The sequence below is a fragment of the Rattus norvegicus genome, chromosome 2, assembly GCF_036323735.1.
Source record: "Rattus norvegicus strain BN/NHsdMcwi chromosome 2, GRCr8, whole genome shotgun sequence".
NCBI lineage: Eukaryota > Metazoa > Chordata > Mammalia > Rodentia > Muridae > Rattus > Rattus norvegicus.
The window spans coordinates 141,406,426-141,429,094 of record NC_086020.1 but is presented as its reverse complement, the minus strand read 5'-3'; the positions used below and the strand labels follow the sequence as shown (position 1 = coordinate 141,429,094).

General features: G+C 40.7%; 1 protein-coding gene across 4 annotated transcripts in view; it reads left to right on the top strand.

The window, feature by feature from the left end:
• The first annotated feature begins 889 nt into the window (after positions 1-889).
• The window catches only part of Ccna1 (cyclin A1), a 44,854-nt gene continuing 23,074 nt past the window's right edge, over positions 890-22,669 (top strand). Inside the window, exon 1 of one of the 4 annotated variants that reach the window (XM_039102014.2) lies at positions 890-1,001. The gene's annotated coding sequence lies outside the window, so the exon portion shown is untranslated. The remainder of the gene's footprint in view (positions 1,002-22,669) is intronic. The other 3 variants (XM_063281585.1, XM_017590749.3, XM_017590750.3) reach the window with 3 other exon arrangements.

Genomic DNA, 22,669 nt, shown 5'->3' with positions numbered 1-22,669 from the left:
TGCTATCCTTTCAGACTCACTCGGAGTTTCCGTGCCTATGCAGCAGCCCTCACCGTGCACAGGGCAGCGAACTCACTGCATGTGGAAACATGGACCCGGCACTGTGAGCTCTTACCTTCTAAAGACAAAAGCATAGTGGAAGGTAGACAGAGAATCAGCCCTAAAAGTAAAACCGCCTACTCCTTAAATGACTTCTGAAGACTAGGGACGGGGGCATAGGTAAAACAATAGCATTGGCGAGACTGTCCACCAAGATGAAACCTTCAAGCCGCTTGCTTACGGTTCCCTTCCAGAATTGAGGAGTGAGTCACAGGAGGAAGGGGGGAGGGGGGAGCGGGGTGCAGCGCCTGGCCTGGCCTTGGGGAAACAAGGAAACTCACTGAAAAGGCTCTTTCATTCCCCTGGCAGAGGCAGCCTTGCAGCTGGGGCCCCCACTGCTCTGATGATACCCATGCTGGCTGGTGGCCTCTTGAAAGAGCCTGGTAGAGACTGGTCTTAACCTCAACCTCTAGTAATGGGGGAGGCAGTTTAAATGACCACCCAGCAAGTCAAGAGAATCTACTCAATTTAAATTTTAGCTTGGCAGTCTGTCTTTTGAGACCTAGGATAGCAGCTCCAGGCTATTCACAGTGATAGCAAAGCCCATGTCGGCTCAAATCTCTCAGGCAAAATGGCTTGCTCTTTGCATCGAGTCCAATATTTATTCAACTGTAGCAGCCATCATCTGAAAATTGAAATCTGAAAACATCCCATTAGCTTTTTGAGCACTCACTCTTGCCCTAAATGGAAATTCCATCCGTGCGTTGTGTTTTACAAATTAAAGACTTCATGTAAACCGGAGAGTTTCTTGATGAAAAACTACATTTCCCAGCTTCCCTTGCGGATTACGGAACTCACATCTACTCTTGTAAGGGTCCTTGTTAGCCTTAGGCTTTTTGGTCCTCAGTACATGTGGGTTACAAAAGCGCCCCTTACTGTGAATAAACACGGTTCCATCCCAGGTAAGACCAGATCTTTCTTTCTGCCTTCATCTTTCTATGGCAGCTTTTATATAATTTAACATAAAGTGCTGAAGATTCTGGGTGAAATCTAAGCCTAATAGTAGCTCAAGCCTTCTCACAAAAAACCTCCCTGGGTCTCACAGGAAACCTCCCTGGGTCTCATAGGGCACTCAGCCATGGGCCAGGTAACATTTTCTTTTCACTTCTGTGTCCTTTCTCTCTCTCTCTCACTCTCTCTCTCTCCCTGACAGTCTGACGGAGGTGGGAGGCTAGAATGTGCAGTAACATAGCAGAACACTGGGCCGAGGTAATGGATTGGACCTAATTCAGAGGTGCCCTGGGTAGGTCACTGGAGTTTTCTTCTGTCTCGAGACCCGCTTAGTCAAAGGCTGGAGACTTCCCACTAACTGTGAGAAAGTTTGGCTAAGAATTCTAATTCCGGAATTCTCTGCTGGTCCGACACTTGATCCGCCGAAAACCCCGAGAAACTTCCACTGGCCCCGCGGTTCCTTAACCCTGGAACTGTAATGGTTAGGGAGGCCCTCTTACTTTTCCAGGAGCATTTGGTCATTTCAAGACTTAGAGGCTGCCCTCTCTAAGTGACTGGATATTGATATTTACCTCGTCTCTGCCCTGCCATGGCTTCCAAATCCTCCATTCCAAATAATACACCCTCAGCCTGGCTGCAGGCTAATTTAAAAGTTCCGTTTAGGAGACCTTATACCGAGTTTATGTGTTCAGCACCCCATCCTAATCTGTCTTTCATATACGTTGGATAAGTGACTATTGCAGGCCCAAATTCGGAACTATTGATTTTTAGTATCAACTGATTTAAGTAACTCCACAAGGTGAAATGCTAGCATGGTCCAGTGCCCTTTCCCCATATAGCTCACTTCACTTTAATCTCTCTCAAGGCCTACAACCACGCCAAGAACCCAGAATGCTCAGCTCTTCTGCAGTCCTCCACACATGCATCTTTATTCCTGAGATAGTGTAGAGTCCCTCTGTCTTGAGTCTCTTTGGCCCACTTGCGTTTCTTCCTCTCCAAACCTAGAAAATCCTGCTTGTCCTCCTTAACAGCTAAGGGGTATAGGCATGTCAGGTTGTCTGTTCCATTTACAGATCCACTCAAATTCATTATAGGATATGTAGTTCAATGGGTTCAGTCTTATGGGGCATCAAACACCATTTGGGTATGGATAATATTGAAAAATTTTTTCATGCTCTTAAACCCCACTGAGAAGGCTGGCTCTGAGGCTTGGGTCACATGTTTCTGTGACTAGGAGAAGGAAAACAAAACAGAACACTCAGGAAAAGATTCTTTGCCCTTGACAAGGACTAAAAAGGAAATTGTTTCTTAAAGCAGTCACAAGGGCAAGGCCACTCCCTCAGTGACACACTTCCTCCAACAAGGCCACACCTCCTAATAGTACCACTCCCTGGGTCAAGCACAGTAAAACCACCACACAAGGTACAATAAGATTTAAAACACCAAACAGTGTATGTCTGATGATTAAGGCTCATAAATTTCTAAGTTTCTTGTTGCTGACTTTGTTGAACTTTAGTGATTTGGCAAAATTGAGTCATTTTGCATGTTATAAAACAGAAAAAATGAGGTTCCCAGTCTCTTGGTGAACTGTATGTTTTAAAATTTATTTTCTCACTAAAAGATCTTCAATTTAAGAATTATAATTTCCTAAGGCTCAAACTTAACAGGGATAAACTTGTGAAATCCTAATCTTATAAAAGGAACAAACTTAATTTGAACTGTTAAAAATAATTAAGCTATATAAGTTAATAGTTATGCTGAGTACAAATGCAAATTATTTATAGAGAGAAGATCAAGGCTAATTTTTATCTCCATTAAATAGCCTTCCCTACATATTATCAAATTTAAGCCTAAAGCAAGGGGTTCAAACAAGTCTAAAGTAAACTTGAAATTCGTTTCATGTAAAATAATATTTAAAATTAGATACTTTTTTACTAGATATATTTTAAAGATTGGTTATAAAAGACTGAATTCTTAAGTAAAGTGGGTTGAATTTACAATACACTTGCAGGGCAGGAAGGGCCGAGGCTAGGTAGTTCCCTTGGATGGAGCACAAGCTCCCTTGAGTGGAGCACCATCCCATCAGAGTAAGATGCTGTTAGCCTCATTACAGAACAAGGATGCTTGGGATATAGGTCCTTCCAGAAGAATACTGCTTTTGCCTCTAGCTACATAGGCCTGGCCAGCTCTGGCTGTGTAGGTCTGACTGGCTCTAGTCATGTCGGCAAAACCAGAAAAAAAAAAATCCTCTTCTTTATCTAAAGATGAATTCCTCCTCATGTCTCACTTGACAACAGGATGGATTCTCTTGCCCAATGGAGGTTCTCAGAGTCTGCAACCACATCCTAAATGTCTTAAACAACAGAGAGGCAAATAGCAATTAACTCTGGCCACACTGTCCCTCTAACGGATACTTGGGGATGCTGTGAACCTACATGCTAGTTCAGTTGTTATGCTGTTTCCACTGCCATTCAGTTCTTCCTCTTAGCAAAAGCTAATTACAGCATCCACACCCTAGTCACCCAATTTCCCTGACTGAAGGAGGATGCCAGATCGTCTGTCAAACCCACAGACTTCGGCAGTAATGTTCGTGGATATTTTCTAAGAAATTCCAAAGCCAGTATTTGTCAAAGTTCATTTAATGTGGTCATCTTGCTTTACAATTGTGCCTCTAAACAGCCAGTCTATTTCAGATGGAATGACATTAAGAATAATGCTTCCCGGGGCTGGGGATTTAGCTCAGTGGTAGAGCGCTTACCTAGGAAGCGCAAGGCCCTGGGTTCGGTCCCCAGCTCCGAAAAAAAGAACAAAAAAAAAAAAAAAAAAAAAAGAATAATGCTTCCCGCTGTCACTATGTGGTGATTTGGAGATTTGACCATTGGTAGAAGGGATAAAGATTTGGCTTTAGACCTCTTTGCCAATTCAGTCTCTGCTACATGTAATTATTTATTACAGATTTGGCATGACTCACTGCTTTCATTTTTCATCTGTTGGTTGAGTGTATGGAAGGAAAATGTTGTGGAGAAATTTTAAAAGATTCTGATAATAGGGTTAATTTTAGAAATCTTTGTAAAATGAATCATTTCTTGACAGGGCAGTCACTGTCTTTGGGAGTATGGTGTTTTGATTAGGAATGGCCTCCATAGTCTCCTGTGTTTGATTCGGCCCATAGGGAGTGGCACTATTAGGGGGTGTGGCTTTGTTGGAGTAGGTGTGGCCTTGTTGAAAGAAGTGTGGAGGTGAGCTTTGAGGTATTCTATACACAAGCAATGCCCAGTGTGGTACACTATGCTACAGATCAAGATACAGAACTCTCAGCTTCTTCTCCAGCATCATGTCTGCCTACACACTGCCATGCTTCCCACTGTGATGATAATAGACTAGCCTCTGAAACTGTAAGACAGCCACAATTAACTGTTTTCCTTTATAAGAGTTGCCATGGTCATGGTGTCTCTTCTCATTAATAAAACCCTGACTAAGGCAGGAAATAAACCTTTTAGATTAGAAATTGAAAATCACTTCTTTTTGAAGAATACAGCTTAGATTGACTATGCAGTCTGATATTTACTATATAATCTTGGAATATAAGTATAACAGTTTGGTGCTAATTAAAATATGTAAGCTATGTTTTCAAATACTAGATACAATCATTTAAAGCAATGGTCTCAATTTAAATTTTTTTTTTACCTTAGCAAATTGTTTCTAACCAAAATAGTGTTTTACCTGAGATATAATCTGTTTTTTTCATTAAGTAATAGATGATATTATTCATATCTGAAACAAATATATTAAGGTCATCATATGTCAAAGCACAGAATACCACTTAGATACCTTGTGTTCAAATTCATTCTTTGGATGCTAAATTTTACTGACTTCTTTTTACAAAGCATCCAGGTACATCTTTTCTATGTTGGAGTCTGGTGTAAGTAAATAGGTAATACAGTTACTTTATTCTTCTATAGAACTCTGGTACATGGTTCAGCCAGTCCTGCAATTGCATTTAACCTGATGTAAAATCTGTATTTAACTTTATCTTATATTGATTCATGTTAACCTTGATGTATACAGTTTCCTTGTGCGACTTTGTTTCTTAATGTTGTATAGCTATTATTACCTCCTGACTTGTACTCAGGATCTTTGCCAACTGCTGAGTTTTGTCATAGACCTTTGGAAGAAACCTCTTTTGAATCTTCCATAATTGTTCTTCTATCATCTATGAAGCAAGTTACGGAGATTGGTGCCCCCATCCTGTAAAAGCAGTTCGGGTGACCTCTAAGAGGGGAGTAGTGGCCCATCCAATGCATCTCTTCTTTAACCACTCTGGGCATTGTGTTAGGGACTCAGAGCTAATTCAGCTGGACTTCTTTGCATCAGTTAACCTCTCTGTCTCACCAGCACAGATCAGTCCCTTCAGGAAGGTTCAACTCCTTGGCTGCAGTACTCCAAGATTAAAAAGATCTGACCTCTGCTAAGAATGGGATCTTTGCCCTCTTCACACAGTGCTGTTCCCATGCCAGCAATTCCTAACTGGTTTTAAAGGAGCTTAAGGACACAGGGACAAGGTGAAACTTCCTTCTGGTTCCCTTCCAATCTGGCTCCTCTTGATCACTCTTTCCTCTCTGTTATCATCATACTTACTTTTTAAAAAATGTTTTACTTACTGTCTTTCAATGTCTTGGTTGTTTTTAAAATGCTTTCCTTGGTCTTGCCAAGGTTGGACCCCCAGTGCAGGGGAATATGGGGGAGGGCAATAAGGGGGATGTACAGGGGGAATACCCGTATGGGGGAAGAGAGGGGAGGGAATGGGGGCTTATGGACAGGAAACTGGGAAGGGGAATAATCTTTGAAATGTAAGTAAAGAAATATATAATATATAATATATAATTAAAAAATGTTTTCCTTTCTGAACTTCACTCTATACCAAAATGTTCCACTCAAGTTCTTCTAATTCTTCTCACCTTATTTGTTCCTGACACATGAGCAAAAAAGACCCTTTAGATGTTGTGGAGAAACTGGCTAAAAGGGACCTTCCTCCCTTTTACCCCAGGCCAGATACAATTCTTTACATTAGTCCTCTGGTTTCACCTGTTCACTTCCTTTGATGATCTGTAGCTGCCTGCTACTTCTGCTAGCTCATTGTGGTCCAACAGTCCTGGCAATGGGACCAGTCACTGTCACCCTGAATCAACTCTATGTCTACTTTCTCTCACCTACCCAGTCTGTCTCTCCTGCCTCTGCTCCTCCCCCTCCACTAACCTTTCCAGAAAAATCTCCCAGTTCTCTACTGTAGCCAGATCATCTGTTTACAGCTCTCTAATAATCATTTTACAAATCTCTCCAGGAGGAACACAGGACAGCAATAGCCTGATCCATCACAGCTGATCAAGTTAAGACTCTCCCTCTGCTTCTTGACCTGAGGACCCCCTCTTCAATGGACTCAGAGCTAACCCCTCTAACAGAGACACTCATCTGCAGAAAACATCTATTTTATCCCCTGCAAATTTTATCCCTTCTAAGAGTTAAAAATGATACTTTCTTGTTGAAAGACTACACTTCCCAGATTCCCTTGCAGACTATGGAAATCATTTCTGCCTCATGAGGATCCTGTCTCTCTTCTTCTATAGACATTTTGGCTATCTGCTCACAGGAGTTACAGAAGTGACCCTCACACTGAACAATGGTCCCTCCTAAGGTCAGACCAAGCCCCTCTTGCTTTAAATCATCTAACACAAACCTGCATTCAGAATGTTGTATATAAATCTGTATATAAAATATTAATAAAATTCACTTTTAAACTTGGGTCCTATCCCATACAAATTCCCCCAAAGCTGTATGGGCCTGTGTTGTGTACTTCATGGATCAGAGTAAAACGATACTTAAAAAAGCTGTACGATGTCATATAATGCAGTGGAAAACTTTTGACCTACAGTTTGATGAACTTATAGATATAGACACTTGGTCAGGGGCGTTCAGGCCTACCGTAAGCAGAATCAACTGACAGAATGGAAGAGAACATCTGCTGTCCTGGTCTGCAGGGGGCAGAATGAACCCAGGGAACGACAGATGAAGGAGAGGGTTACTCTCAGACTCTACACAGCCTGCCTCCCTGTGGTCAAACACCGGGCATTTTGGATTCTTTCATCTCTAGCCCCCTCCTACCCCCCCAATGCCAATTTTAGTACCAAATCTTGGTGTCATTTGAGGCTTCTTTGGGGGAGATTTGTGCCAAATCTCTAAAGCTTGCTCTAAGCTACAGCATTGTTCAGAAGATAGACATTCGCCAGGCTCACTCCAAGCCTCAAGGTCATACTTTGCCAGCATACGACTGCCTTCCAGGGGCCTGTATCCTTATTGTCTGGATGGTGATTCTGGCCATATTCTTTCAGGAGAGGGTGGACTCGGGAAGGAAGTTCCAGATCTCATAAGATACTTGTCATGCTCATAGCCTGGGTTTGCATTTTCTCAGGAGAGTTCCTTTCTTCAGCAGCAGAAAGCTGGCTCTGAGTTCAGCATGCAGCAGCTTAGCTGTGGCCTGTGGTATGTCTGTTTTGTCATTGCATTTCATCACAGATTGCTTCCTTCAGACACATGTCAGGCTTCACTTGAAGCTCTTGACTTCTAGAAGGCCTGAGAGCCCATGTGGCAGATGAGGGATGTGTTTGATAGATGATGTTGTTCCCAAGCAGAACCATTTCCTCCTGTGCCACCCTCTGTGCCACTGCATTTTTGTGACCTTAGTTTTAAAAGATGTGTGTGTGTGTGTGTGTGTGTGTGTGTGTGTGTGTGTGTGTATGTGTGATGAGAGCGAACCATCTCCATCTTCCCATCATTGTGTTGCTCTCTCCTGCTTCATTTCATGCATCTAGTCTGCCTGGATTCTCTGACATGGACCAGGGTACATTGTGGACCAGGTTTGGTTGGAGACCCTGTCTCAAAAAGTAAGGCAGAATGCAGAAAGGCACCCAACATTGACAAGTCGATCACAAGGATCACGAGCCATGGAACCAGGACTGCTGGTACGTCTTTGTCACCCTGCCATTTCATGCTATCTTAAGCAAGCTGTCACTTTGTTTCTGCCTTAGGGCATTTGCAGTGACTTCCTTGGCATCATGGCCTTAGTGGGAACATTAGATTCTTCTAATCCAAATCTCCCTCCCCTCCCCTCCCCCTCCCTCCTCTCTGAAATGTATCATTTCATTTTGAGAAAGTTAGTTTTCCCAATGAAATGTTAAAAAGTCTTCTGTCAAAATTCCTCAGTCACCTTAAGTCAGGAAGACAATAGCTATGTTTTTTTTTTAAAGCTCATTAGACTAGAAGACCTGACTACTAATTATTACTGAAATATAATTGAAATTCATAACATGTCAAGAATATTTCCTTTTTAACAAAACTTCTTCTTAAATTGTGGAAAGGGAATAAAAAGAAGAATTCCAGGCAGTTCCCCCACAGGATTTGTTAACTGTGTTTTGATCTCTGTCCATTGAAAGATCCAGATACCCACTCCTCTGCTTCAAATCTGAAGCACTGTGGTTTGATCTAGTTTACCCCCTGTGAAAAGGATGTCAGAGTTCAAGCGCCATGGTGGGGAATGAGAGGGCAACAGTTTAATGCTCTGTAGGGAAGGAGCCTTCCAGGGAGACCCATGTATAGATGCATTTGCCTGCTCTTTACCAATTTCCTTGCCTTTGTCCTGGGCTCTACAGCGCTACCGTGTACCAGGCTCAAGTAGTCTTGATTTCTATCTGACACTCAGACAACCCAAAGGATGTGATGTGTAGGGTTTTTTTTTTCTTTCTTTTTTTTTAAGTACTATATTCATAACCCTGAGCAGTTCAGAGCTTCTCAAATCTCCACTGCTCTCTTCAGCTCCCTGGTTGTGTCCTCTACCAACCTTTCTCCCTCCTGAGCCTGGTGACTGACAGATGATTCTTCTCATACATCTGGCTTAGGTCTGATCCTACAGGGGCTTTCCTGCTGCATCACCACCAGCACTGAGGGGTGTGCATGGCACATCTTCTATGCTTTATGTTTGTTCCCAAGATGCCCTTCACATGGTTATCACATTTGTGGAAAACAGGCTGGGTACACTGCTTGGAAGCTATTTGCAGTCAAAGGGGTGGGTATAACATTTCCTTATGCTTTATCATATGAAAGGTGAGTAAGACTTTCAAGACATTTTTGATGAATTTTGCATGAGGCCATTGGCTGGAGATAACTACACCTTGGTCTAGTGACATGTCTACGTTTCAGGAATAAGAATGGTTGGAGCCAAGTGGCCTGATCCTGGCCCTTCCCATCCCAAGACAATTGAATTTCAAGGCAGCCTCATTAACAGTTGCTATGAAACAAATCAGGCTATAATAGGATTTTTCATTATTAATGTGTAACAAACCATCCTATGTTTCCTTGGAGAAGGCATTGCCTTCTGAGGAAAATATGCAAACAATGAAAGTATTCTTTGCTTGACAAATTATCCTAAGTGCCCTGACAGCTCAAATATTTCTTTAGAGTAATTTATTAGTGAATAGGAAATGAGGCTAGGTCCATTTGGGAATGATAGTTTCTTGTCTGCCTTCCTTCTGCCGATGTTGAGTCTACTGTATCCTCCAGGTGCATAGATGGTCACAGCAACACATAAATGCAGATCGTCTTGGGCTTACGTTCTATTCTTGGAGCTTATATTTTGTCTGTATTTAAATTTGTATTGACCTTCTTGGGCATGATGGCACACACTGGGGAGGCAAAGACAGGCAGATCTCTGAGTTCAAGGGAAGTCTGGTCTACACAATGAGTTACAAGACAGCTATCACCACATAAAAAGACCCTGTCTGAACAAGCAAACAAAATTCATTGACTTTGGGTGCTTTGAAAACTCTAATTTCAAAAATTGTTTGAAGTTAGGCAGCAAGGCAAGAGCCAAGGGGATCCATCTTCTACCCTTGAGGACCAAGAGTCTGTCTGTTCCTTTCTGTCTGATACAATTTCCCACATGGACCCCAAAGATTGTAACATAGGTAAAGTGATAAAGCCAATTCCTTTTTAGGTTTAACACAGCATGTCTTTCCAAAATAGAATTGTCTTCTCATCTTTTCTCTTTCTCAAATCGTGCCAGGAAGTCCAAGCAATGGCCAGAGTCCTGAAATTCAAATGCATATTAATGTGTTAATATTGGCTTAGTGAATCAGAGGGCACTGGGGAAATCAGTTTTATACTCTTTCCTATAGTAAAAAAATTCAATTTTCTTTCAGGGTTGCCTGCATGAATTGGAGATTGGCTGTCAGGGTTTTGGGGAATGTAAATATGGTTATTACATTTGGATCTACTGTGGGGATGTTGGTCCAAGAATGAGGTGATCAATAGTTTGCATTTCATGGTTAATGCTTCAATGGAGCCACATAAAGCAAGACAATTCCTGCATGGTGTAGCACTTCCCAGAAGCAGGGAAGTTAGAACTAAAGACCTTTTGAGTTTGTCCTACTTGAAGGACAATTTTGGAGATAAAAGTTTTCAGTGAAATGCTAGACTTTTTATTAAAAAAAAAGAAAAAGAAAGCTAATCAGTCAAGTCCCAACTTCTCTATATCTGAGTAGCTGAAAACCAAGTAATTTTATTAAAACTTTTGCCTTCTTTAGGTGAAAGACTCTGGCTTGATGTAAGATCTGTTGTCTGATATCTCACATTTTGCAAGTTTTCATTAAGGAAATGATAGCTGAAACACTATGAGGACTCCAGGTCAAGGCTGTTTGCTAAGCCCCGACTATAAAGATCCTTCCAGATCAGCTGATGTTCCCTACAGATCCCAGGGAGAGGCACTGTTGTCCACTCTAGGCAGCTCTGCACCATGCACTTACCTTTGTAACACTCCTCAATGGGGGAAAACAGGGGGAAAAAGACATTTAATAAACCCTGAGAATGGGAGAAATGTTAGAGTCAATGCCTTCTAGCTCTGGATCTCACCCAATCAGAAGTGGCCGCCTCACTCAACTGTCTTATCCCTTCTGAAATCAGCTAGCACAGGGAGCACCCTGTTCACCAGATGGGCATTTGGCCATTATTTGTTTAATGAAGTTCAGCAGAGCAAACAATTGTTAAATTGTCTGTTATTCTCTAGGTACATAAAATGCAGTTCTGCGTTAGTCTTTGGTGTAATATTCCACTATAATGGTATAAGTAGGAACATATATTTAATTTCCCCCATTCAAACTGCTGCTGGAAGACCACTGCAGTTCCCAGCCATGTCGAAAGGGAGGTCCTGTGCTGGGGCCGCAGGTTAAGTTAACTGAACTATCTTCTAGTGGTGTGTTTTTACAGCTCCCTCCATCCTGCTACAGTGTGGTGGAGCTTGAGGAGAGGGCAGATAGCCCGGGGACAGACTTAGAAATACCACAGACTCCCCCGCTTAGTAGCTTTTATCACACACGCTAGTCCCAATCTCCACTGATGGTTACTGTTAACTTTTTATCCAGTTTCATATTTTCCATTCTGGAGGAAGGATCCTTTGAGCTCCTCACCTCACCCATCTGAGCATCCCACATCTTCGTTATCTTTTATTCCCTCCATCACTAGACCCTACGTGTTAACATATTATATATAATATCTTTAGCACACTTTTCTCGAGGGTAGAACTGTTTGCCCGCTTGTCTCAAAGCCCAACATGTTCACCTTAACATCTTAAAGAATGCACCATGGTAGCCTAGCTGTAGGGCAGTTGTAGATCGATTACCTACACATGTGAGGCTCCACGTTCAATCTCTGGTACTACAAAAATAAATGAACAAACAGACTCCCACAGAAGACTCAAGTCACTGAAAAGTATTTCACTGGGCAAAGGAGAATATGGTTAATTTGTTTGAGAAACTGAAGTCAGTTCCTTTATTGAAAGTATCAGCAGAGCTTTGAGAGGCTCATATGCAGTCCAAGAGTTTGGAAAAAGAAAGTCTAATACAGTTTTCCATAGACAGATCCATCCAGCCCATTAACAACCCTGGGAAATGGCACACAATGAACACCCAGGCGGCGGCAGCTCTCTGTTGCCCTCTTGTGGTAAGTTGCTTCACTTCGGTCCTGTTCAGGGTTTAAAAGCCGCCTTAGTTTTCCCGCCTCTGTTCAGGTCAACAGAGCTGTTTGTTTCTCCCATGCACAAACGGTTTTCAAGGTCATATAATAGCACACAAGGATTCCTGGAAGGAAAACGGCAGGAACTGCTTGTGTAGAAATTACTTCTTGGCTGGATAGTTTCCTAGAATTCTTACTAGTTATAACTAAAGAAGCAGTTCTGTGTTCGATCTTAAAAAGATAGTGCCGTTCCTCAGCCTGCGAGGTCATGATGAATTGGATTCAAAGGACACTTGAGGCTGAGTGGCTTTGCGCATGGCTCACTCTGATACCACCTGTTCACAACCCAGCTTTGCTCGGCCATGGGAAAAGATAACAGGGATAAGTGAGGAATCTCTAAGAGTATATTGTTGGAGCGTGAAAAGTATCACCTGACTTCTACTTAAGCCCTAACACAGCCAGATACCAAACTTAAGGTGTTGCAATGTATCGGCAGTTTTTAACCAGTGACAGCCGAACCGGTTGGAAAAGATGAGGGTGGCTATAACAGGGTGGAGCATAGGGATATGCAAGTAGGTAAACTGATGCATGTTGGAAATGGTGTGTGGGCTGGAGAGGGACAGGATGGTAGAGGCCAAATAGACAGCTGGTATTTGCTAATTAATACCGTCGTTGTGGAATAAGAAAAATAATTACTAGTGATTATTTTCAGATATACAACCATAGAGATATAATTGTTTTCAACGTTGACTTTTACAGGATCGCGTGCTCATTAACAACTTTTTTTAAAGTGTCAAGCTCTGTTAATTTGGAAGCTGTTCATATTAATAAGTTTTATGGGTTTTGTAATGTAGCTAAGGAGTGCATGGCTTTAGCATTTGCAGTTACACAGGATGACGGCAGCTTCTTTACAAGGGTGACTGAAGAGGTTCAGAGGCTTCCAATGGCTTTAAAACCTTTCCTATATAATATGACAAATCTGAAAATACCCTTGAGATTATGGGGTTTCTTGGATGCTGCAGGAAGTATGAGAATTATAAATCCACGCACGCACGTGCCCGTGTGTGTGTGTGTGTGTGTGTGTGTGTGTGTGTGTGTTTACAGTCAAAGATTCTCAAGTGAGAGTCATCATTGCTTCTTCTTCTACCATCAGTAAGAGTCAACATGGAGGGAATAGTGACAATAATATCCCATGATCACCATTTTAATGAGGATCTGGCTTTTCAAGTGTCATACCTTTTCTGAGGCTTCCATTTTAATTCTGCAGCCTTAATGCCAAATGCAACCAAATGCAGTTGAGACAGTTTTGTGGGGGGTGGGGGTGGGGGTGGAATTGTTTATCTTTTCCCGTGTGTGCTACATCACTGAAATGAATGTCTGCCCACAGACATTGCTCCTGGGCTACCTCATATTAAATATATACAGAAACCAGAATCATGATTTTAAAACAACAGTGTTTGCCTATGATTTTCTTAAAATTTTATTCGGTAGCTAAAAATTATTTGTTATGTGATCAAAGTCATGGAATGGTAAACATTCTGGGGTAAAGTGGATATGAGAGTAAAATTGGTAGTATAATTTGATCCTTGATAGTAAATTTTATTATTTAAAATTTAAACGCCCTAAATAAGTATCTCTTTTATATCATTAGAGGAAATTGGAGCTCTGATGTCTGAGAGTGCACAGGCACAGTGCAGGCAGCCCACAGGGGAGCTCTTGGTTTAATTCATGTGTGATCAGCACACATCTTCCTTGAGAAAGGACTGTTTTGTAAAGGCCTCTTGACACCAGCCAGTCTAAGGTTTAAAGTTCAGCATTTCACATAGATTTATTTCCTGCCAATAGAGTATAAAAGCAGACCCCATCTAAAGGATAATACCCCTCAGTTTGTTCCCTACATTTCTATAGAATGCCATTTTCCCATTTCCAAGGATTGGGCCATAAACTTTCATAGGTGGCATGGAGGCCGTGTGCTCCATAAGGACATGAGATTGAGTTAATTATCGACAGGAAACATTTCACCAAAACCTTCTGTGCTTAAACATGCCTAAAATAAACCGCCTGGGGTTAATCAGACTCTAGAAGTTTGAGGAACATTGGCTGCTAAGCTGTGTTGAACTGAACTGTCTTCTTGCTTCTAGCTGATCATCTCTCTACAGTCCTGTGAAGGTCGTAAAGACCTGGCATAGTGTAAACAGGGCTTCTTAAGAACATGAAGACATTAAAAAACAAAAGATACTCTCATCTAGGGACTGGAGCGTGGCTCAGTGGTTAAGAGCACTTGATGCCCTTTTCTGGTTTCCCTAGACTTCTGCACACATGTGTGAGCATGTGCTTGTTTATGTGCCTGTGCGTGTGATTTCTCTGGTATCGAAGTGTTCTGTGGCAGAAGGGTTTTGAAAGAATCCTGCCCACTCAGTTATTCGCATCTGACTATTTCAGTTAGCTTTTCTCCTTCATTGTTGACCTCTCAAGGATACCTGTGACATTTTCATTAGATCCATGCAGTCAAGTTAAAAAAAAATCAAGAAAGCATCATTGTTTCATTTGGGAACAGTGGCTTGTTTCAAAGATAAGTATTTTTATCAACTAAATTGTCCAAAAGATAGTGTTTGAGTTGTAAAATGACTGCACAATAAATAGAAATAATATCTAAACAGCTTCACCTATTCTAATTTTTCAGAATAAATTTAGATGCCTTGTGCTTTTGGGAGCTGGTACGTGTTCTAGATGCTTCTTTTTACCTTGTGACAACAGACAGCAGCAGAACCAACAGAACCCAAAGCCTTCCACTTCCAAAGCTATTCATCCCAGAGTTTCTTTGATATGTCCCCGGTGTAAATGGATCCAAAAAGCGTCTGCAGATAAACATTTGAAAGTGAGTTCTATATCATTCCTAAAATCTGGCGAGGGAAATTATCTCTTGAGGGACCCATCTCATTAAGTTGGCAGTTTTTATTAAGCTTTAATCAGCCTTTTCATTGTTGAAGAGCTCATGTTCCCAAGAGGTGTAAATTCAGACACCCAGAGCACGAAGCATAAATATATAATCTTCACAAAGGTCTAGCTGGTCTTAGACACTGGTTGGCTAATAACACAGAATTAAATAGCTCTGTCAGAATGGAATTTATCACAGACACCCACAAAAGTCACAGTGGGTGGCACACTCCAATCGACCGCACCAGGAGGGCAGTGCAGAGTTGGAACGGTTGTGAAGACTAAGCTTTGTATTTAATTAATCCTGAAAGTTTTAATTAGCAAACCGTCATACTAATTAATGTTCCTTAGATCACGGGGAAAGGAGACCAACTTTGAGGTTGACTTTAATCTGCCCTTTTAAAAACAATGGTCCTCATTCAGGAGCGGGGGTTCAATCTCAATTTAATTCCTCGTCTTGAAGACCAATCATGCCGCCTACTAATTTTCAACCACAGACTGCTGTATACAGTTTCCTATGTAAAAATCAACTAACTTAATAGTCACAGTCAGCCAGTGTAGTTTTTAGAAGTAGTTGTTTTTGTCAGCCTACAGGAAGACACTGATGCCATCTTTCTAACACTGGGCACTGTGCAGAGACTCAAAGGACATGTTTGCCCTCCATTTTAAGGTAAAAGACTTTCACGTTCTCGATTGCATTATTCTGGGTGTGTGCAACCATATGTACTAAGAGTCATAAAAGCATTACAAGTCTATCTAATTGAGCATTAAATGTTGCCAGCATGTGCAGGGAGCTTATGGTATGGCTGAGCTCACAGAGGAGCCTGGGCTCTGTGCTTCTTTTCCAAGCTAAGGGCATGTGTCAGCTCTGGGCCTTTCAACACAGGAGCGCCTGAGCCTTGGTACACAACCTTGGAGCTGTAAGCACATCACAGGCTGCCAGGAACAGTTTCCCCACCAAAGGTCCATTGTTTCTTTGCTGGAACCATCTAAATTAACGTCATTGAGTTACCTCTGTGGAATCTTTGTTCAATGGGCCTTGTGTCCACGTCACTTTCTTCAGCTGTTAATCATGCCATAGCATGACTGAGGGCCAGGAACTTGTCTGCCATAAACAAGGCCCAAGGTCCCGTACCCAGCACCACAAAGAAGCAGTGGACTGTACTTGTGAAATTTTTCCTCTGTGACAGTCTGCACGGGCTCTCCTGCAACTCTTCAGAGTGGTTAGCTGGTGATTTAGAGAAGCGATGGATGACAATGAGCTGGTGCTTGCCTGTAATCCAAGTTAAAAAAAAAACCAACAAGTCAAACAATCCCAGATTGCATTACTCATGGACTTCACAAAAACATATTGAGGAAAAGTATTCTAAAACATTATACATGCTGATTATTGATAACCCTACTTGCGAGCTAATTTCCATTGTCTAAATGAAAACTGCATGCAAAACTTTTTGGACACATAAAGATAATAGATGGTAACAGAAGAGATAAATTCATAAACGATTACGTGGACTGGTTAGTATGGATTTAGTTACATAGATTATATTGAATATAATATTAATACATTAATAATTACTTCAAAAGCAGTTTTTACTTGTATTATGTATCCATAAGTATGTGGGCAGTACCCAAGGAGGCCAGAAGATTCCCCTGGTACTGAAGTTTTAGATGGATATGAACCACCATGTGCATGCTGCAAACCAAACCTTGGCCTGCTGGAACAGCAGCCAGATGCCCTGAGGCTTCTCTCCAGCTTTATTTAAGACTTCTTGCTTTTGAAAGGTATCCTTTAACAGGAAACAAACAAAACGAACGAACAAATGAACAAAACCCACTCCATTCTCCTCCACTAAGCATAACAAAATAAGTTAGCAAAAAAGAGTTGTTACTTTTTGTTTGTTTTTTATCACCGAAAAACAAAACAAAACAAAACAAAAAACGTTCTAAGCATCACAGAAAGTCCATGTTTCCTGCAGGCAAGGGTTGTTGGTCAGAGAGGTGAAGGGCAGGGAAAGGATCTTAGAATTTCATTGCTGCTAATGTTTGGGGTTACACAGGGATGTTGAGCCAGACAGAACTTATGTCCTGAGTAGAGATGATTCTCCGACATGGGCAGCAAGGAGGAGCAGACCTGGAAGGCTCGGTCATGACAGATGGGAACAAGACATCTCCAGGAGGTTCAGCATGGATGACTAAGTTTTAAATCGGCTGTTGAATGTAGAAGTTAAAACAGTTGTAAGCACCATTGGAAATAAGGGTTAGATTTCAAATTCTGTGAGCACTGGGACCAGGTCTCTGTTAGATACTGTGACAGACCCTATTTTCCTAGCCCCCTACTACTACCTGAGGAGCCAGTAGGTGACTGCTACTTGGGAAGGGAGAGCCATATGGCCACTAGTAAGTTCCCCATTGTGGAATGGATGGTCACAGGCCCATGGGTGTGTGGGAGCCTAATTGGACTCAGAGGGTTAACACTAATTATAAAAAGAGAGTATGGAATTGGGAGGTTAAAAACTTGGGAGGCCGTTGAAGGAATCAGAGAAAGAACTGGAAAAGCTTGAAGGGGCTGGAGACCCCTTATGAACAACAATGCCAAGCAACTAGAGCTTCCAGGGACTAAGCCACTACCTAAGGACTATACATGGACTGACCCTGGACTCTGACCTCATAGGTAGCAATGAATATCCTAGTAAGATCACCGGTGGAAGGGGAAGCCCTTGGTCCTGCTAAGACTGAACCCCTAGTGAACTAGATTGTTGGGGGGAGGGCAGCAATGGGGGGAGGGTGGGGAGGGGAACACGCATAAAGAAGGGGAGAGGGAGGGATTAGGGGGATGTTTGCCCGGAAACCGGGAAAGGGAATAACATTCAAAATGTAAATAAGAAATACTCAAGTTAATCAAAAAAAACAAAAAAAAACAAAAAAAACAAAAAAACTTGGGAGGCCCTGAAGGTACAGAAATCAGACATTAGCTATTCCTCTATTGAGAATTTTCTGTTCTGATCTATGCCCCATTTTTAATTGGGTTATTAATAGGCTTTTTGATATCTAGTTTCTTGAGTTTTTAAAAAACTGTATTTTGGATATTAGGTTTCTATCAATGTTAGGTTGGTAAAAATCTTTCCCCATTATGTATGTAGAGTGTCGCTTTGTCCCAACGACAGTGCCCTTTGCCTCAACAGAAGCTTTTCAATATCATGAGGTTCCGTTTATTAATTGTTGATCTTAGTGCCTGTGCTAATGGCACTCTGTTTAGGAAGACCTTGTCCTGTGCCACTGAGTTCAAACCTGTTCCCCCACGTTCTCTTCTATTTGGTTCAGTGTGTCTGGTTTTATGTTGAGGTCTTTGATCCCTTTGGAGTTGAGTTCTGTGCTGGGTGATAAGTATGGATCTATTTGGATTCTCCTGCATGCAGCTGTTTGACCAGAGAATTTAGATGCTTTCTTTTCTCCATTGCATGTTTCTGGCTTGTTGATCAAGAAATAAGGTAATCATAGGTTTGTGGAATTATGTCTGGGTCTTCAATTTGAGTCTACTGACCAACATGTTGGTTTTGTTTTTTTGCCAACACCATGCTGTTTTTATTACTATAGCTTTATAGCACAACTTAGAATTGGGAATTGTGGTACCTCCAGCAGATTTTATCGTTTAGGATTGTTTTAGCCATTCTAGGCCTTTTTTGCTCAAGATCTATGAGGAATTGTGTTGGAATTTTATAGGATTACATTCAATTTATAGATTGACTTTTGGTAGGATGGCCATTTTTACCACGCTAATCCTTTTAATACAAGAGCATAGATCTTTCCATCTTCTGATACCTTCTTCAATTTCCTTCTTCAAAGACTTGAAGTTTTTATCACACAAGTCTTTCACTTGCTTGGGTACTTACTCCAAGAGATTTTATTTTATTTGAGGCTGTTGTGAAAGGTGTAGTTTCCCTGTTTTCTTTGTCAGTCCCTCTGTCATTTGTATATAGGGCTACTGAGTTTTGTGAGTTAATTTTAAATCCAGCTACTTTGTTGAACATGCCTATCTGCTGTAGGAGTTTCTTGGTGATATTTTTAGGATCACTTGCAGGTACTATCATAGCACCTGCAGATAAAGATGCATAGATGTCTTTCTTTACAATATGTATCCCCTTGGTCTTCTTCGGTTGTTTTATTGCCTTGCCTAAGACTTGAAGTACTATGCTGAATAGGCAAGAAGAGAGTAGACAATCTTTTCTTGTTCCTGATTTTAGTGGACTTGCTTTGAATTTGTCTCCATTTAAATTGTTATTGGCCCTGGGCTTGCAGTAGACTTCCCCGATTATGTTGAGGTATGTAATTTGTATCCCTAATCTCTCAAGGCCTTTTATCAGGGAGGAGTGGTGGATTTTGCCAAAGACCCTTTCTGCAGCTAATGAGATGACTATGGTATTTTTTTCCTTTCAGTTTCTTTATATGGTAGATTTCACTGATGGGTTCTCATATATTGAACCATTGAGGCATCTCTTGATAGAGCCTACTTGGTTATGGTGGATGACATATTTGTTATGTTCTTGTATCCAGTTTACAAGTATTTTATTGAGTATTTTTGCACTGATGTTTATGGGGGAAATTGGTCTGTAATTCTGTTGTACCTTTTTATAGTTTGGCTATCAGGGTAAGTGTGGCCTCAAAATGAATATGGCAATGTATCTTCTGTTTCTGTTTTGTGGAATAATTGAGGAATATTGACATCATTTCTGCTTTGAAAGTCTGATAGAATTCTTTGCTAAATCTATTTGGCCCTGGGCCTTTTTCAGGTGGGAGACTTTTAATGACTGCTTTCATTTTACTAGGGGTTATAGGTTTATGTAGGTTACTTATCTGATATTGATTTAACCTTGATAAGTGGCACCTATCAAGAAAATTATCCATTTCTTCTAGATTTTCCAATTTTGTAGAAATACAGGTTTTTAAAGTGTTTTTGAATGATTGTATCTCCTCAATGTCTGTCGTTAGGTCCCCTATTTGATTCTGATTTCGTTAACTCGGATATTCTCTCTCTTTGTGCGTCTTTTAGTTTATTTGGATAAGGGTTTGCCAATCTGATTGCTTTTCTCAAAGTTCCAACTCTTTTATTGATTCTTTATATGATTTTCTTTGTTTCTATTTTATTGACCTTAGCCCTGAGTTTGATCATTTTTTTGCCATCTACTTCTTTGGGGTAAGGTTTCTTCTTTTTCTTCTAGAGCTTTTAGGTGTTCTGTTAAGTTGCTAATGTGATATTTGTTCAGTTTTTTACATAAGCACTTAGTGCTATGAACTTGCCTCTGAGAACAGCCATCATGTGTCCTGTAAATGTGGATATGTTGTGCGTTCATTTTCATTCAATTATAGCAAGTCTTTAATTGGCTCATATTTTCTTCATGAGTCGTTTAGTTTCCATGAGTTTGCAAGTTTTCTGTTGTTACTGTGGATAACAAGCTTTAATCCATGGTGGTCTGATAGAGTGCTGGGTAACTTCAATTTTCTTTTATATGTGGAGACTTGCTTTGTGCCCAAGTATGTGGTCAAATTTGAAGAAAGTTCCATGTGATGTGAGAAGAATGTATATTCTTTTGTATTTGAGTGAAATGTTCTATAGATGTCTGTCAGGCCCATTTGTTTTATAACATTTGTTAGCTCCAGTATTTCTCTGTTTTGTTTTTGACTGGATGATCTGTCTATTGGTGAGAGCAGGGTATTGAAGTCTCCCATTATCAGCATGTGATTTAAGCTATAGACATGTTTCTTTTATAAAAGTAGGTACCCTTATGTTTGGGACATAAGTGTTAAGAACGGATATGTCCTCTTGGTGGATTTTTCTTTAATGAGTAGGTAGTGTCCTTCCACATCTCTTCTGATTAGTTTTGGTCTGACACCTATTTTTTTTCAGATTTTAAAATGGTAATACCAGCTTGCTTCGTGGTCCATTTGCTTGGAACATTTTTCCCATCCTTTTATCCTGATGTAATATCTGTCTTTGGTGTTAAGATATGTTTCTTGGATTTGGCAGAAGGATAAATCCTATTTTCATATCCATTCTATTAGTCTGTGTCTTTTTTGGTTTTTTTTTTTGTTTTTTTTTAAATATTTTATTTATTTATTACATATGAGCACACTGTAGCTGTCCTCAGACACACCAGAAGAGGGCATCAGGTCTCATTACAGATGTTTGTGAGCCACCATGTGGTTGCTGGGATTTGAACTCAGGACCTTAACCTCAGGTTAAGAGCACCGACTTCTCTTAACCACTGAGCCATATCTCCAGCCCCAGTCTGTGTCTTTTTATTGCAGAGTTGAATCCATTGATGTTGAAAGGTATGAGTTACCAATGATTATTGATTCCTGTTATTTTGGTGTTGGTGTTGGTGTTGGTGTTGGTGTTGGTGTTGGTGTTGGTGGTGGTAGTGGTGTGTGTGTGTGTGTGTGTGTGTGTGTGTGTTACTTTTAATTTTGCTAAAGTGAGAATATTTATTCCTTGTGTTTTTATAGTTGTAGTTAACCCCTTTAGGGAGGAGTTTTCCTTCTAGCCCTTTCTGTAGGGATAGATTTGTAGATACATATTGCTTACATTTGGTTTTATAGAATGTCTTATTTTCTCTATCAATAGTGATTGAAAATTTTGCTGGGTATAGTAGTGTGGTCTCTCAGAGTCTGCAGCACATCTCTCTAGGTCCAGGCCCAGAGGGCTTTTAGAGTCTCCATTGAGAAGTCAGGTCTATTGATTCTAATAGGTCTGCCTTTATATGTTATTTGGTCTTTTTCCCTTGCAGCTTTAGGTACTTTTTCTTGTTCTTCCCATTCCGTATTTTGATTTTTATGTACTGAGGGGACTTTCTTTTCTGGTCCTATCTGATGTTCTGTAAGCTTCTTGTACCTTGATAGGCATCTCCTTCTTTAGGTTAGGAAATTTTTTCTTCTGTTTTGTTAAATTTTCTTCTATATTTTGTTGAAAATATTTTCTGGGCCTTTGACCTGGGTTTCTTCTCCTTTCTTCCATTCTTATTAGTCTTAGATCTGGTCTTTTCATAGTATCCCAGATTTTCTAGATGTCTTATGCTGAAAGCCAGCTCAGCATCTAGGTACTGAGGAAGGCAGGGAGTTAGCATTGGTGATTGGGGCCAAAAGCTGATGGCTTCTGTCAATTAATTCCTGCTGATAACAATAGGGAAATTAAAAAAAGAAAGAAACTTAGTTACCTGAGTTCTTTATTCTTGGACTCAGGTGCCTCTGGACGATCATGTGAAAGGCTCTGAGTTCATTAACTTTTTCGTGAGCCAGAGAGAAAAGAAAAGAAAGTCAAGAACACACACGCACACACTGACAGTCCCGACCACCTGTTTTCATCAATTTTAAAAGTACACATTTGTTCTTATATACATGCACACACACACACACACACACATATGCATAATAAGGCACATACACATATATACATAATAAGGCACATATACATATATACATTTAGTGGATGGAGCAGAGCCCCAACAGCGATACTTTATTTCTTTTCTCTCAGACTGTTTATACATGTTAGACAAAAGTTCTTTATAAAATTACTTCACAGATAAAATGTTACACAATAGAGAGTTATAAAGAATGTTGATAGTTAAGTTGAAAG